The sequence below is a fragment of the Zosterops lateralis genome (assembly GCF_965231275.1).
Source record: "Zosterops lateralis genome assembly, chromosome: 2".
NCBI lineage: Eukaryota > Metazoa > Chordata > Aves > Passeriformes > Zosteropidae > Zosterops > Zosterops lateralis.
In genome coordinates this window covers 29,033,333-29,049,361 of record NC_139763.1, presented here as the reverse complement: position 1 = coordinate 29,049,361, position 16,029 = coordinate 29,033,333, and the positions used below count along the sequence as shown (strand labels likewise).

General features: G+C 41.8%; 1 protein-coding gene across 1 annotated transcript in view; it reads left to right on the top strand.

The window, feature by feature from the left end:
• Positions 1-636: 636 nt before the first annotated feature.
• Positions 637-16,029, top strand: part of NCK2 (NCK adaptor protein 2) — an 84,680-nt gene continuing 69,287 nt past the window's right edge. Inside the window, exon 1 of the mRNA XM_083884686.1 lies at positions 637-914. The gene's annotated coding sequence lies outside the window, so the exon portion shown is untranslated. The remainder of the gene's footprint in view (positions 915-16,029) is intronic.

Sequence of the window (16,029 nt, the reverse complement as noted above, 5' to 3'; positions counted from 1 at the left end):
AGAAGGGCCGGGCAGACCTGGGGCAGCAGCCCCGCGGCCGATGGGCGGCGGCGGGAGCACCCCAACACCGCGGCGGGAACAGCCCGGCGGCAGCGGCCCCGCGGCCCGGCCTGTGAGGCGCCCGGCCCGTGAGGCGCCCGGCCCGTGCAGCCCCGGGCGAACCGCGGCGCGCCCCTCCCCGCTCCGGGGCGCCTTCCCCGGCCCAGCCCCGAAACGCCCGTCCTCCCCAGCTCCGGATCTTTCAGCGTTCGCCAGTGCTGTTCCCAAGCGCTTCCGCTCCCGGCGGGGCAGCTTGTCCGGGAGCGCCGGGTCTCCCGGGGCGGGCAGGGGGAGGAGGTGTCAGGGCGCTCGGCCGGGCAGGGCCCGCTTTGCCCCGCCCCGCGGTCCGGAGCGGTCCTCCCGCAGAGGGGGGGGAGCCACCCAGGCTGTCCCTGCCCGTCCTTCCTGCGCCGGGGCGGGGGAGCGGCGGCCCTCCCGGCGGGCAGGGGGGAGCCCGGGGAGCTCCTCCCGCGCGATCCCGGCAGCGGCAGCGGCAGGAAGGGCAGGGCGGGGGCGGGGGCTGTGCCTGTGCCGGGGGGGCGGTTCGCGGAGGAGGGGCCGCCGCCGCCGCCGGGCGCAGCAGGCAGAGGGAAGGCAGAGAGCTGCCGCCGCCGTTGCTGCCGCCGAGGGCCGGGGCCTTGGACGCGTCCGGCGAAGAGCGCAGGAGGAGAAGGAAGGGGAAGAGGGGGGAGCCAGCCGGCCCCTCTCGGAGGACGCGGCCCGCATCCGCCTGGGGAAGGGCAGAGGGAAGCGGAGGGGGAGCGAGCGGGCGCCGCCGCCGCCGCCGAGGAGACAAAGAAGCGGAGCCCGCCTGGGCTGGGAGACTCCCCGCCGCCGCCGCCCGCCCCGCTCCACTGCCCGCCGGCCGGCCGGAGGTGAGCGCGGCCGCGGCCGGGACCGGGACGGGGGCCGGGGCGGGGGCTCGGGCCCGCTGCAAACTTGTGGCGGCCGCGGGGGGCGACGAGGGGAAGGGGCGCCGGGAGCGGGGAAAGGCGGGTGTCACCGGGGCGGCCGAGGCACCGCGGCCGCCCCGCGCAGGAGGAGGGGCCGCTACCTGCCGGGGGCAGCACGGGGGGCCCGGAGCGGGAGGAGGTGTTTGTGTGCCACGTCCAGTTGCGGGGGGGGCTCGGGGGCGGCTCCTCCTCATCCTCCCGAGTTGCTGCTTGTGTGTGTGTGTGTGTGCGTGTGCGTGTGACAGCCGCTGCTTTGTGCCGCCCGGCTGGGGGGCAGCGCCGGCCGGGACGCCCCCCCACACCCCTGGTGGGGCTCCGGTGACCGGGGGCGGCGTATCCGGCGGCCGCGGGGCAGCGCCGGGGAGGGCGGGCAGCGCCTCCGGCCGGAGCGCGGCGCAGCCCCAAAGTTTCCCGAGCGGGAGCGCCGCGCCCCGCACCGGCCCCGCGGGCGGCCGGGCACCCCGGGCTGCGGCGGGACACGGCCCTCGGCCCGCGCGGCTCGCCTTGCTTTCCGGCACCGAATTTCCACTTCAGTAGGGCCGAGGCCGGGGGTTTTCTCAAGGAGCGCGGTGCGCTGTGGCCTCGGTCGATGCTAGTGTAGGTAAAGGACATAAAGGTAAAATTACATCTCGTGTAATGAGTGTTCGGTGAAGCGCATCCCTGCATGTTTTGGGAAGAAAATCACTGAAGTTTTTAAGTCTTCTCCCCCTGTTTTTAATTAAAAATGTGCCCAGGCTAACAGCTACCGCTTGCTGGCGGGGCAGGGACTTTGGCCTATCTCCGATCAGGTTGTCAGATCGGGATTCAGGTTTGTAATTCAGGTCTGACCTGCAGCTGCCTGCTGGTGAGGGCTCTCGGCTCTGGTTCCTATGGTAGTGTCTTCCACTGTTTTTTAGCAGTGAATGTGGCCCTCTGCGTGCATCGGTGTTACTCCCTGAATTCTGCGTAGTATTTCACTCGGAACTGTCGTGGTTTTGTAAAACAAAGAGAAACCTTTTGTTATTTTAAAAGTCGAATGGTGACTGAAAGTCGGCGAGAATTTAAAGCATTCTTCAGCTTGGACAGTGTTTCTTCCCATGAAGCACTTTTGTTTCTGAGGAACATACTGCTGCTGTTCTAGCAGCTCAACGTGGGAGAATTAGACTTTTCTTTCATGAAGTGTGGTAGTGGCCTTTGTAAAAACAAATTTTCATGGCCTAACCACGCGTGGTTTATCATTGGGAGTTTGGACTGGTAAATTAATATGGAGGAATTTGAAAGGACTCGCTGGGTAGGAGATTATGAAGAATTTCTGTTTGAAAGTACTTGTTTTGGCATTGCTTTTTAGGAATCTGAAGCAGTCAGCACCACATATGATGTTAATGGTGCTGTGTTTTCATTTTTAGGATTATAATTTCTGATGTAATGTTGTTGCTTCTCTGAAATATTGATTTCACAACTCCGGAGATTGAAAGCTTCTGTCTCATCCAAGTGTGTTTAAGAAGTTAAGCAGATCACTTTGTCTTTGTAACTGACTTTCTTCTTGTGACTTTGAGAGAAGATGCCACTTTTGGGAACAGTGAATAAATGTAGCAGTAGAAGGCACCTGTACCATGAAGATCAAGGCTGTAATTAGCAAACATTTTTATATAGGCCATGAAACAGATATAGATTCACTATAATGTTAGCTCTTATTGCTGTTGTTCTGTCATTGCAACATTAATTGTTGCATTTGCTTCCTACTTCTACCACATTACATTTCTTATCGCTTTTGTAGGAAAAAAAAAAAAGATACAAAATCTCTTTTGCTATATTTTCCCAAAGCTGACAGCAGAGTTTAGCCCTTGATAGTCTGGATCCTTTTTGTTGCATCCTGGCTACTAAACATATGATAAATTCAGAACTCCAGCCTTTGCCTTGTTGCCGTACAGAAGGAGAACTTACCTCCTTTTCCTCTCTTCTGTTTTCCTGGCTAGCTGTCTGAGAGCTTAAGGAAAGGTGTTTGCTCTCTTCCGAGTCACCTTCGATCTACTGTTAGCTAAAGAAGAGGCACAAGGTCAGGAGTGTCTGCTGCTTTTCCAGCCTTAGTTTTTTTGTGCCTTGTGTTGCTGTTGGTATGTTAATCCTTTGCAGTGCTCATGGCTTTCTCAGTAGAAACTATAACAGTAGCGGCTCGAAAAGTGATACCCAGATAGCTCGGTTTGCTGGTCGTGGTCTTGAGCAGCAGCAAAACTACCCGGAGTATCTGCATTTTTCATGCTCCTTGAGCATAAAAGCTGCTTCCAAACTCATGGAGACAGGTGCTGTATCAATTTACTTGCCGCAGGTTTGAAATCAAAACCGAGGCATCTTTGAATGTAAAGCGAATGTTCTAGAGAAATATTTTCTGTTTGTATTGAGGGACTGATGGTTTCTAAGTCATGGGTATTCCCAAACCCCACTCCCACTGTGTTTTGGGGAAGGAGGATTGCTGATGTGGATTTAGTAGAGGTGTTTGAGGGAGTTTTTAGATAGCTAAAACTGAAACCAGCTGCTGCCGTGTTTTGGTTAGTTTAGTCAGTCCAGGGTGAGGTGCTGGGTGCTCATCGCTGGGCACTCTGCTCCCCCAAAGTAGGTCATTGGTGTGCCAAAGAGGCAGAGAGTTGGGCACTCTGCAGGAGGGCTTTCTGCTTCTCATGAAATCAGTACGGTAGTATGCTTTGTCCTTGTGTTTACTAGGTATACAGAAATGTTGTAGAACAATAGTTTCCAGGGAGTGAAAGTCAGGAATTCTTGCTAGTTCCTGAAGTGAACGATGTTTAGAGAGCTGGGATGGTGTTGTAATGTGGGAAATAGCATTGTTTTGCTGTGCTGAGGTGAAGAAGTGAGGCCTGCACTAGTCATTTCACCTGTGCACCATTGCCCAGTCTTTACTACATGAAATCCTTGTACACTTCTTGAGAAATGACTTTTCTGTTTGTTTTGCTTTGCAGATTTATGCATGTTGGCCCAGGAATCCAAAAGTTATTTCTGTTTTAGGTAGTTCAAATTTAAATTTTTCCTGCAAATTAATTAGGCCCATTAGTTTTCTCATAATAGTGTAGTCAATGGTGTTCTGCCCAATTAAACTGTTGTTCTGTTCAGTAGTGGGTAAAGTAATTCTTCCAAATGTTAAGTTTTTGTTGTTTTGGGGTTTTTTCCTTGAAATAATCCTTTTTCCCCATCATGAGAATTCTTAATTGTTTCATAAATGCTAATGACATGAGTAAGTTGAAAGTGCATTGAAACATGTATTTTTATATTCAATTAAGTATATGCAACACAACAAATCAATTTGTTTCTCGCCGTTAATGGAGTTCATACTTTAAATTCAGCACAAATTATATCTTTGTGTGCAATGAGGTGGCCTGACCATGTACAATTTTAAACTTTCATAGAGTATTGCAAATTTTAAGAAATCAGATGCAGAAGAATAAATCTTGATTAGAGAATAGCAACCCATTGCATTTTAAATTACTGCAGCTATACACAAAACCCTGGTGTCAGTAAAGTTTTAGAAATACTCATACTATGAAAAGCATTTGTTAGAGTGGAAGCTCAGGCATGCTGGTATAGCCTGGTATTCGTTCACAGTTGTAGAAAAAAAATTTGTGGCTTAGAGGCTTTTTTGGTTCTGATCTCTTTAGCCAGTATTAATATGGTGACATGTAACTACTATTGATTGTTTGGTGGAGCAGACAGAGTGATGAACATGGGACACTTGGCAGATCCCTGAATTCTCAACAGTGTTCTTACACTTACAGTAGTGACAAAATTCTCTTTTACAATTGCGACAAAATACAGGTGCAAAATAAAATGCTATACGGGTGGATTTTTACCTTACCAGTTTTCCTCAACTCATATCAGTTACTGTATCAGTGCACACAAGCATAGAAACGTGTGAAAACAGGTAGTGAGATACACCACAGATAGAATATAGCAGAATTTTTATTAGGAAAAAAAGGTAGATGTAATATGTTTACAGAATCAGGTAGTAACTGGCTTAGGCAACCTCCTTTTTTAAATCTCTTTTTAAAATTAATTAAATACACACTTTGTTTCAAATAAGATGTCTAATCAGAGGAGAAATATAGTTAGGTAGCCTTTAGTGTTTCAGCAGTTGTACTGTTTGGATAGGTGGGACATCGATAACCAAAAATAAATGAGCAGGCCTTCAGTTTATTACCTATTTGATAGAAAGGTGGATTTTAGCCTTCTGAGCTGTTTGGAGTTTCTGCATTCCAGAAATGATCAGAGTATTTATGAGGGCCTTAATAAAGAGAAGTGGCATGAGTGTGAAAGCAGGTACTGAAGTTTATGGAGAAGCTAGAGGCTCTGGATGCTCGTCCTGATGCAGTCCTCTGAGTCTGGGTCACGTCCTCTTACAGTGCAAGAAGCTGCTTTTAGCTGAGTGCTGTCTCTAGGCTGTCTTTCCCTACGGGTTACACTGGATCAGCTCTGTGCAAATCCAGAGGAGCCATCAGACCCTGCAGGAGAACAGGAAGAGGGTTAACAAAGGAAGGTGTTTTTTTGCTCATGCTGGGGTGGATTATTGGTTCTGCTAGCAGTGCATCATTTAAAAAGTATGTTTTTTATTTTTAATAAAATAGAAGCAAGCTCTTGGAAAAAAAAAAGTCCGTTTCACTTCGGATTTAACTATATTTTTTATTTATATTATTTTCAAAAAGTCATTAAACATGGTCTTACAACCTTTCCTTCAAAATAAGATTAGATCCTTGCAAGGGTGAGAAGGTTTAGAAAGGAATGATGATATGCATTAAGCATATAAACTATAGATAAAACATAGTAGGGTTTTCTAACTCATCCTTGTCAAATTTAAGTGGCTGAAATAATGCTTTTTGTATACCAATTAAGTATTAGTTAATTATATAGTGAAATAAAACACTTCGTTTTTTTCAGTCCTTTTCTAGGATTGGGAGAGAAGAGGAACACTGTGTCCTGTTAAAACTTACTCTGTATATGTATATTATATAAAACTTAGTCTGTATATGTATAATGTACATTACAGAGTAATGTATATTACTCTGTATATATAATACTGGTGTATTGCTCTAAATTTTTTAGAGCGTTCTGGACTACTAAACATTCCAAGGAGCAGCAATAAATGAAGCCTCCTGTTTAGCAAAATCTAGAACTGATACCAAAGAAGAGTCTCAAGCATTGATCATACTGACCTCTTGATTTTAATGTGGTGAGAACACCCTCAGCATAGCACTACTGCAAAGTTTTTCCTTCCTGTTCTTAATAGCAATAATCTGTAATAGTGTATCCATCACACTTGTTTTCTCCCAGGTGTGTTGTGTATCGGACTTGGCTCCCAGTGCCATCCTGGACCACTGCTGTTTCAGGAGAGCTGACTTCTTAGTTGACATCCTAATGATGTTTTGGATGACGACAAGGAAAGTATTTTTCAACCTTTAAACATGGAAGGAGAGATACGTGGCTCTATGATATGCTCTCGGGCTGAATTTTGATAGCTGTCATGACAACAAATGACGCGTTCATTTCCCTGAATGCATGGTGTCCTTCCAGACACACACAGAGTGTTATCAAATTTGACAGGTCTTGAATGATGGCATGTCAAGCATTCTGGGTTCCACCACAGGGCTGCTGCAAGTGCACACTGCCACCTGGCTTAGCCAAACTTACTTTCGGCTTTTTCTTGGGTTTGAGTTTAGGGGGTTTTTAGTTTGTTTTTACAAGTATCCTTTGAGTTTTCATTTTAAATAGATTTAATATTGGTTGAAAATATAGTTAGTAATTTTAGATTGAAAATTTGTTTGCTAAATAGTAGAAGAGAAAAAAAGGTATTTGGACTTCATCCTGACACTTTAAAGATGCACGTGTTTTAAATGCCTTCAGTATTTTTAATAATAATTTCAGCAAAATCAGAAGGATAGGTTTTGAGTATTTGTTAGGTTGGAAATGTGCACTCTGGTCACTGATTTTTTTCATTTTGTGTTAGTGCTGTCAGTCAGTGATGGTACAATCACTCCATGGTAGTTCAGCTGTAGAGTGCAGGGCCAGGAGCTGACACCTGTGTAGATGAGCTGCAAACAGGGGCAGTCAGTGGCACAGATGGCTTATTTGGTTTATTTATAGGACTGGCTGTTGTTTATATGTAAGGTTGCAGTCTCAGTTGGCCAGGTGTTTCTGGTTTAACTGGACTGAAGAAGTCCTGTAAGTTGGGTAAAACCCTCTAAGTGCTGGGTTTTGTGTGTTTTGTATTGGAATGTTAAGCTAGATTACAGTCTGTTAGTATCTAGTGCTCTGGTAACTGACTCAAATGACCTGCAAATAGCAGTTTTTCATGCGTGGTGGTGTATTTATTTATTTATAGTTATGAAATACTTTTATTAGCAATACTGTCTGGCTATACCTGTAACATTAAGTGAAATGATAACTGGTACCATTTAGGTGCTGGGAAGAAGGTACCATGTTTGTATCTTTAAGTAGTTCCTCCTACCAGAACTTGGAATTCTGTGTATGTAGCTACTTTGGAAATGTAAGTTAAGACATAGCATTTTTCCCAGTGAGTATTGAAATTTTGTAGGAATCCCTGCTATTTTTTCAGCTTTTTGGTTTTAATTGAGAATGCTTTTGTTCCAGTCATAAAAGAAGTTGATTATGGTATATCTCGTTTAATTGTGCTTTCCTTTAATTATTGCATGTTGAATGCAAAAAATGTAAGTGGCATTTATAGGTATAAAGATGGGTATTTTTACATCAAAAAAAAGAGTGAAGCCATTTAGAATATAAACATCTTGAGCTTTACCTTTCCCATCTTTCAGAAAAAAGATGAAAAGAAAAACTGATGATCAATCTCCTTTCTTTACATTTCAGGTCTGTAGGCAGTCTTTCTGCTAGTGCTGCAGGGATAATATAGAAATAATTGTATTGTGGACTATTCATAAATTCACACTGTTTTGAATTCCATTTAATTCAAATAGAGAAAGAAATTAATGCTAATATCCCAAATAATTAATGCTATAATAAAGGATCTGCCTTCCACTTGACACTAAATGACTTATGTTCTGTTACATCAAAAGACCTAAATCATTTTGAGCATTCAATATTAAAATTCTAGTTCATGAATATTAGAAATTTAATCAGATATCTCAGTAAGGACTGTGTGGATTGTAATGGGTTTAAACACTGGTAATCACAAAGCTTGTGTTTAGCACAGGTATCAAAATATGACACATCATTTTTATGAGCTTTGAGGCTTGTAAAGGATGCATGGGGAATCATAATGAACTGAAATGTTATAGACTTCCTATGGCAGAAAACTGTTAGAGTCTGGGTAATGTCGTTACTGTGACAATGTGTGTCTTCCTCGGTTAGTCTTGTCTTATAATACTCTTGGTTCTATTCCTTTAGGATCTTTTGTGGTTTTGCTGACAGGAGATTCTGGGTGTTTATTTTATTTAGGTATTTCTTTCACCTCTCTGGAAGACACAATGTCAAAGCTTTGCCAAAGTTTCATTCTTTGTTTTGTATCCCAGCTTCTTCCTCCATTGCCCTGGCCCTGTGCATGTGCTCAGTACCACTAGTGGTCCTGTTGGAGTGATGGTCTCTTATTTACAAAACATTAAGCTGAGCCATATGTATATCTTTTCCAAGGCAAGGACCACTGTTACATTGCAGGTCAATTCTTTTTTAGTTACACATTCTTTACTTGTCACAATATGTATATTGAACTACGGAACTTCTGCTGTAGTGTCACACACCCAGCTTATTTTTAGAGACAGACTTTACACCTATACATTGTTTATGACATTACTTTTCCAGCAGTCCCATAAAGTCAGTGTGGCTCCTCATGGTTAAGGATTGTTGAATGGACAGAATACTGAGCTGTTATAGAACAGGTGTGGATAAGGCAGTGCTTGATATAATGCCTGCTTAAGTTGATGGAAAAGGAAGTTAATCCTTTAGTGGGAAAACAAGGAATTAGTTAGTTTGGTGTTTTATATAAAAACATGGAAACCTAGAATTTAAACCAGACAACCAAAATTAATGAAAACAGGAAAAAAAAGAAAAAAAGGGTAAAACTAAAATGTGATGCAAGAAAGGCTCTTAAATGCATTGAGGGTTGTAATTCCAGTTTTGGAGGAACCAAGGTTTGAAAACAAGTAAATTAATGCAGATCATGGAAATTTATATCTTTTCAAATGCTTTGCCTGCCTCCCCCCCCCCTCCATGTTTTTACTGTATTAGGTTGTTTAATGGTGCAGCTAGACCTGATTTCAGTGTTCTGTTATAAAAGTCTTTTCAGCTTGCCCTTGTGATTTGTCTGTTCTGTTCTTTGATTTTTTTTTTTCCTTCTTTCTGGATAGATAATTTTAGTGGTTAAGTAGCTGGTCATTTGGATTCCTTTGAGTTAATATAAGTGATATTCTTGTGGTTACAAAAAGATACCATACATAACTGCAATCTGAATTAATGACTATTGACTTACTCTTCTGCAGCAATGGCATACATACCATTACTGAGTGTACATAGCATTTGAAGCAGTTTGGTATTTAGTAGATTATACTGTGCTTGCTATGCAGGTAGTAAAACTTTAAATGTTTCATTCTTCAAAAGTAGCAATCTGAATCTGATGTCAGTGAGTCATGAATGCAGGTGAGTCAAGGTGGGGTTGTGCTAGAGAGGAGATAATTTTTCCAATGCCACTCCCTGGTCAGCTCTGCCTCCCTGGTGCCCACCTGACTGGTAGCAGCCCTTGGCTCTTTCTCCTGTGCCATTTTCCTCCCACAGGCTTTTTTGAATGTGAGGGATGTGGCTAGTTTGCAGGATGTCGTGACTGATGTGTTTCAGCAGCTGTATTTCAGTGAATTTTTAAATTGTCGGTACTGTTGTTCTAAAATTGTGGCACTTACTACATATTAAGAAGACTCCTGCAAAACCCAAAACCAATCAAAACTCCAAACCTCAGTATTAATACTTGCACCTGATATCAATATAATTCATAGTTTTGGCGGTTGCTGTGTACATGCACTTTTAGATTTTCTTAGGGAAGTACCATTTTATTTTATGAATCTGTAAATTCTTAATTCAAGAAAAACTTTGATATACCTTGATTTTTGTGCCATGTAAACTGATGGTGATTACCTGTGTCTTTGCTTTGCTAATCTTTTCCCTCCTCCTTTTCCATTACATACTATTTTGTAGATAATTAGGATTGGGAATAGCCTTGATTGTGAGTAGACGTGTTTTTGGGTTGTCTGTAAGCCATTCATATGGCAGAAATATTTAAGCAAAGAAAATAAAATATTAGATAAACTAGAAAAAAATGTATTCTGTCTAGTGTGATTACACACATTTGGGAATGAGTAAGATTTGACTGGAACATTCCAGTTACATGATAGACAGAAGTAGAGTTGATGAGATTTCTGAAATGAGGATACACTTGAACTGTTGCTTACAAGATTTCTGTATAATTGTTTTTAACTTCCTTCTTCTTTGAATATATTCTGGAGTTGTGTTAGGGTATTAGAGTTGTGTTAGGGGTGGGCTGCCACATGCATCAATCAATACCTATCTTTCCTTAAATAAGAAGAAACATTTTTGCGTTCAGAAATGTAGCAAATATTTTGCATTATTTTTCTAGATTTTTCAGTGGCATTGATTTGAAGTACTGTAAATTTATGGCAGGCAAAAATGACCGTGTGTAACTGTTTTGTGGAGAAATCTGTTTTCCTGCAGCTGCTGTGTGTCACTGATCATTGTATGTTGTCTTGCATCACGCAGCCCTTTGCTCTAATACCTCTATCAAAGCATCCAAATCTGCCTCCTTACCCCATCTCCCTTGTGTTTCCTTTGCAGTACGAGGTAGCACCGGTCAGTGCCTCAGAAACCCACATCCTGTGGTTAATGCACTCTTTCCAGGCAGCACAGGGGCTGTCAGGTAGCTGAATGGCGTCCAGCTGCTGTGTTATGAAGCCCTTTGTCTAACGATCTGCTATTAAAGTTCCCGGGGAGCCTATTACTCACGTATTCTTCATGCCGGAAGAGTCTTTCCATTAAATTAACAGCTGTGAATAGGATTTGGATGAAGATATTTTTGTTAGTGTTCTGTTGGCTCTCTATTCTAGCTAAATATGTAGTTGCACAGAGTCACAGAAATGAGAGGTTGTCTGTTTGCTTATGTCTGCTCAGGATAGGAGGAACTGTAGGGTGCTTTATGGGTTATTCTAAAAGCATGTTCTTATTTTCTACCTTCATATGTATATGCTTGCAACTTGGTATTTGGGAATGATTAATTAAATCTGAACTTAATGTGGCCCAAATTGAGGTAGGATTTACCAGTATGAACTGGCTTTGGGCTAAGAAGAATTGTATAAAAATAACACTGTACTTTCCTTCATTATGCATCCTCCTCTTTCTGCTTGTCCACTCTTTATAGTGTGGGAGAGCTGCCACAGAATTGTGTGATGAGATTCAGCACTGGATCCCAGTGTCATAGGGTGTTGGGGGAATGGTGGAAACGATATTATTTCAAATTTTTCTGTTTTCCAGTAGCTGGATATTCTCTTCTTTTGTAATATTTCTTCAAAACATTGCTGTTGTGGAAAGTCTGTGTTGTTCTCTACTGAAATGAAATGTAGCCTGGGGTTTTCAGCTTGTAGATGTACTGTAATATACTTACTGACAGTTGCTGATTCTGAGGACTTTATAAGCAACACTGATCTGAAACTTAAAAATTTTAAGGGCGGGTAAAGGAAAGAGAGTTGGAAAATAGAAATCTTGAGTTCAGAAAGAGTTAGACAAAGGAAGTATGATTCACAGTTAGTAGCCTTAACTGTATATGAACATTTTAAAAAGTTTCATGTAGGCATACTTCCAAGATTGTTTTTTAAAGTAATTGTTTTGTGCTTATCAGCTTTTGCTGCAAAGAGGACATAATGCAGTTTGCTGAGTCATTGACCCTTGTAACCAACAATTTGTATATCTTCAACTTGTTTAGCTTCATACCAAGAAGCAGTAGAAATGGATTTTTATATAGAATCACTAGGTGAATATACTTGTTCACAAAGGAAAGATTTAAATTTTTCTCCAGTATGTCTAATTTTTTATCCTTATGTATGGACTTAGAGAATGTGCTTGGCTGAGATTGATCACTGGTGTGTGAAATGACCAAATTATAACAATGGAGGGTTTTCTGAGGTGGGTAATATATTTTCATATGTAGCTTCCAGCAATGACTTTAATACACTGAAGGCCACACTTTCAATGCTTCTGTTATTGAAATGTAGCGCTCTGATCGTTTTTCTGCTGAACTTCAATTTAGAAATTCATCTGGAAAACATCTAAGGAAAAAAGCATCAAAGCAAAATAATAATTGTCTCACAATGCAGGAATATCTTTAAGTATAGAATTAAAATAGGTAGCAAGAGCTTGAAAAAGTGCATTGGGCACCTTAAAGTCTAAATCTGTAAGTAAGAAAGGAAAAGACTGGCATGTACCTTGATGTTGTAATAGTTTGCTAACCCTGCATACAGGAAGTAAACTTCTGCATTCTTACTGTTTATAGCTTTGTTTCCCATTTTAAATCTTTTGGCTTTGCTTTGCCTAAAGGATTGTTACCACTTTACTGACAGATCCTCAAGAATTATATTGCCACTCGCAGAGCCCTGAATTGGTCCTCTGCTGCACTTCAAAGCCACCAGGTGAACTCTTCCAAATGTTTAATCAACTGAATTATGATACTCAAGCCACTTATGAATGTGTTTAGTTAACTTTTCTGAGGTTTAGATTTGAGACTTTGTAAGGAAAAGCACATTTGGTAAGAAGAAAATGATGATTAAAAGAAGTATATGCACAGTTGAGAATTGTTTCTGGCTCTTCAGCATTTTAGGTGTGCCAGTGTGAGAATGGTTTCCCTAGCTCTTCTGTCAGTGTAGTAATAGCTGTGGGAGGATGGTGGTGTGCATGAGGCTTCAATAGCTGACAGCTTTTCTGCTTTCTACAGCTACAATTAAAAGTATCATAAATGTTGAATTTCACACTGCTTTTACTGGAAGAATGATCAAAGAAGAAATGCAGTCTGTATTATCCAGGAACACCTCTATGTACCACGCTGAAGTCACTCAGATTTTCCTTTCTTTACAGTAGGTCTGGACTTGTCAAACAAAGATTTTGGTGGTTCTTGAATTGTTCTGGCAGCATCAGCAAGATGGTTTCAATGTCATCTGCAAAATATATAGAAAGTTCTGTAAAGTGCCGATTTTCTAGGGTTTTGTTTGGTTTTACTATGTTTTGCAGTGAATATTAAAGTGTTCAGGGAATTTAGTGTACTTTGTCTGCTGGGTGCAGTAAAATCTTGCTGTAGCATGTGGAAGTCCCTTTTCATCCCACCCACAAACTCAATGTACCTGAAAAACCCAGTTACTGGCTGTGGAGTATGTGGGGGAGAGATCTGCTCTTCAGCCTAAATCTTAGCAGACATGAGGATTTTCTTCACCTCTTGTATTACAGAGGACTCTTGTGCTTGCTTTAGTTTCTACATTGTCTTTTCAGCTCAGCCCACATATTTTTCTTGTTTTTCTAGGAATAGCTTCCATAGATGGCAACACCAGCTGCTGGCAGCTCTGTGCTAGTTATGCCTGGGGAAAAAGCCCTGGCTTTCTCAAAGCCCTCTGCCTCTAGCAGCAGTGAGCAGATACCTGCCACTCACATCTCCTAACGATAAGTGTATTTGGTAGTCTTGTCTCTGCATGGCTGAAACCCTCATCAGCTGGAGCATCTGAATGGATCCTGGTCTGGGATGAACTTTATGGATTAGTGTAGTGGAAGAGTGTCTGTGCTATGTTACATATCCCACTTGATACTGCCATGAGCTCTTTTAGGTGCTTGCAGCTATGCTCTCCAAGATATGGTCAAAATGCTCTTGATTTTCTTCTTTATTTGTAGAGATGTTACAGTAGGTCTGGATTGCACTCTGATAATAAAGCCACCTGTAATTTCCTTGCTATTTTTTTAGAAGTCACCTCTGCGTACTTGGATAAATAGCACACATACACTGTCTCCAAAACAGGTGTTTCTATGGAATACGCATATGGGAAGTTTGTTGCAGATTATGGGATCCTCAGGATCCTGACGTGCGCCCCCCACCCTCCTCCCCCCCCCCCTCCGCCCACCGTAAGATTATTTTCTTTATTTCTGTGTGTGTTTAAAAACATAGTATCGCCCCTAAAACAGGTCTTGTCAACAGAGTTACTACTCCTTGTTAATTTTCATCTTTGGGGTAAAAAGATGTGTGTTAGGATAACATAGTTTCAAGATGCAGTATGAAGTTTAAAGATAGGAATTGTGCCTGCCTGCAAAAAGGTGACTGATTCCGTTTCTCTGCAACTGCGATTTCATCCTTGAAAGAAAAAAGCAAGGAGGAAAATCATTGTGGTCATGGAATGTTATTTGATTTCAGCTTGCTAGTCTGAGCTTTCTTTCTCAGAAAAGAAGGATCATTTAATCACAGATTGCAAATAGTGGAAATTAGACATCTCTAGAAAGTAGAAATGATAGTAGAAGGATGAATTAGTTGATTTCTACCTACAGCACAGGATTTGCTCATTTTGGCAACAACAAGTTGTTTAGTTCAGCTCCACCAATTTTTTTTGGAAATCTCGCTCTAATTTGCTGAGCTTGGAGACTGTGTGATTATTTCAGCCAGCAGGAGAGCCTTATTTCTTTTGTCAGGTTTTTTTTTAAAAAATCTGTTTGCTAATTCTTTGGGGTTTTGTTTGGGGGTTTTTTGGGTTTTTTTTAATGTTACTTCATGTGCACCATTAAGCATTTTATGCAGGAATGAGAAGTAAATTATTTCTTCTTCAGTTGCTTCACACTGGAATAGCCATAAAACGCTTGATCCTGATTCTCCACTGTTCTGCAGCTTGTAAGTCATTTACTTTGTGCTCCAAGTGCAGTGTGTTTGTATAAATCTACTATTGATGTTGATGCGTCGTTTCTACTTCAGTCTCACTTAAGGCAAGTGTAAATAACTTTTCGGAGTTGCAAAACAGTAGGGAAATAAGCCTCCACAAGCTAAGGCAGCAGATTTATTTTCTGGGGCGAATGAAGAGGTTCTTTGAAGCCTGATCAAAGCCCAGTTGTGCGTGGTATAAAGGTGGTGGCGTTTGAGCAGAATTTGTTGGCTTCAGGAGTTTTTTTTTTTTTTTTTTTTTTTTTTTTTTTTTTTTTTTTTTTTTATTTTTATTTTATTTTTTTTTTTTTTTTTTTATTAAGGCTTTATATCTCTGGAACTCATATTCAACATATTTCTGGAAATGACAAGTGTAATGCCATATGGCATACCAGATTTCAAGCCACTCTGAGGTGCATGTGTGAATTTTAGAGTGCCTGGAAGAAATGAATGAAAACCATATTCTCAATTTTATCTATTGCCGAGCACTGTAGGCAAGAGGAATGGGAAGGCTTTGAAGTAAATTCTGCTGGAGGGATTGTGTGCTTATTTCTGAGCCACCATCCTAATGCAGCAAGGTGTAGATGTAATTTATGTTTCAAAATATGCACTAATTTCAGCAGGGCTGTCGGTTTATGTGCTGCTGTGCTGTTCTGGGAGATGGTAAGAAATACTGAGCATCTTTTTGCTACTGGCAATGTTACCATTTTCAATTCTTCATTTCCAACCCTTTTGGTGCCTAAGCCTCTCTTTCAGGCTTTAATGCCTGAACTTAATTCTTAAATATTGTTGAACTGTTATTCCTGTATATGCTCTGCTTCCTGAAAAGGTATTTCAAAAGTATTGATTATACTTTGAGTAGATTTCTTAAGCTTTTGTTGTTTAGTAAAAGCTGAGGAAGCATTACTGAAGGCATTTGTACCAGGGTTATTTTTCATTCTGGAGACTTCATGTAAACTTTTTAAATGCAGAAAAGATGTTTGGGGAAGTTGTGTCAGATTTTGGTTATAAAAACCATCTCCACTTTGCAGCAGGCAAGCTATTAAGGTAGTTCCTTAAGATCAGTTGTGTGATCAGCTCACACAATTCTGTGAA